The sequence below is a fragment of the Hipposideros armiger genome, unplaced genomic scaffold (assembly GCF_001890085.2).
Source record: "Hipposideros armiger isolate ML-2016 unplaced genomic scaffold, ASM189008v1 scaffold_1853, whole genome shotgun sequence".
Classification (NCBI taxonomy): Eukaryota; Metazoa; Chordata; class Mammalia; order Chiroptera; family Hipposideridae; genus Hipposideros; species Hipposideros armiger.
In genome coordinates, this window is record NW_017733203.1 from 71,657 (window position 1) to 73,336 (window position 1,680).

The following is a 1,680-nucleotide window of genomic DNA, read 5'->3' on the forward strand; positions in this document are numbered from 1 at the left end:
GAATTGAGTCAAAGAGGAGCAGTTTCCTTCATCCATTTTTCTACTTTATTGTCTGAACTTCTGAGAAATTGATTAAGAAAATGACAGATGCATGTGAAACTCCTTACAGCCACAAAAGATCTGCAAAGAATAACATGATTTATTTCTGCAATTATGTTTTAATGCTAAGGAAATTACGTGGTCCTTTGTCATTCTTTAAAGAAGCGTTGTTATCTCTATGACAATAATAAAGAATATCTGGAACAGGCAGCTGAGGAACTTGGATCTAAATTTAGACATCATTCATAGGCTATGTCCCTTTCGGCAAGCCCTCTAATGTGTCTGATCATTACTTTCCTTGTATCATGGAAGAGAGTTGAATACAATGATATCTCATTATGTCTTCCAAGTAGTATGAACAAATGTCAATCTTAGAGGCACAAGGCTGAAAGATACAGGACTAAGCCATTTCTATGGTAAATATTCACATGGACACAACAATGATTACTATTGTTATGTTCTCAAAAATATGATTGTTTTAAAAGATTTTTTATCAGATTTAGAAACAATGAGCATATCACACACTAATAATAATGACAATGATGCTACTCATTCTGGTCCGTATTTGCTGCTGTATTTGGGAATCATGACAAAAGTATTACAGGCCTTTTCTCTGAAAATTCATTATACGTTTGCCAAATAATTTATTATCTATTCGTGGCATGGTCTGGTGTCAAAAGCAGAGACTTTGAAATAGTCAAATAGCTGAAGTGCAAATAACAGAATTTAACATATAAATTTATGTCTGTTTGGATGTGAAATGCACTTTCTATTTAAAAAGTAAATACGATGATGGGCAATGAAAGCTTCTGAGCTATAAAGGCTTCTCTCCCTTGTGAATGTGTGTATTTATGTGCAGGTCGTGTGTTTGCATGTATTTTTCTCTCTATTGATATATGAAAGGACTATAGTTAATAGATTTTTTCAGACCTAAGTAATCATAACATGTTTCATATGCAGTTGAATATGCACATGTTGTTATTTTTAATGTGAACCTTCCTTATTTTTGAAATACAACAAATCGGAAAGAAAAGAAACTTTCCTTAAATGTATGTGTATGTTTGCCCAAAAATAAAAGGAGGTAGACTTTCCTGTGACCCAAACTAAAATAATTAAAATGCTATGTTGTGAATTTTAATAAATTCAGACAGAGTCTCTCAGTTATGAGAAGAAATTATTTTTGGCCATTAAATTGCCAAGGTCATGAAATTGAGTGAGCAGGAGTAAAATAATTCATTTACAGATATCTTTTTTTCCCAAAAGGTAAGTTTATCTTCCTAAAATCTTAAATATGCTCTTGAAACCTACCTGAGATAAGCAGGTCTTCAATAACTGAACAATAGGCAGATGGTATTTTATTTTACCAGGTAGCATTTGGGAATTAAATCTCTGAAGGTATTGCCTTTAGATTTTCGTGTTGTGCAAACATGACATTAATTCTATTTCTGGTTCTGTACATTCCCTCATGAATACAGAAACAACTTTAGCAATGGATGAGTTTTAATGCTTCCCTGTTGTTAGCAGGTTGATCTACGGCAGGAAGAAAACTGCCAACTACTTTTATGATATACCTGAGTTCCCTTGAATCTATATCGTCTAGTTCAAGGGAAAATCTAATGAAACTCAAATAGATGTCTTCTC

At 32.9% G+C, this 1,680-nt stretch overlaps 1 pseudogene; it reads right to left on the reverse strand.

The window, feature by feature from the left end:
• The window catches only part of LOC109378291 (olfactory receptor-like protein OLF2), a 7,705-nt pseudogene extending 7,669 nt beyond the window's left edge, over positions 1-36 (reverse strand).
• Between the last annotated feature and the right edge of the window lie 1,644 nt (positions 37-1,680).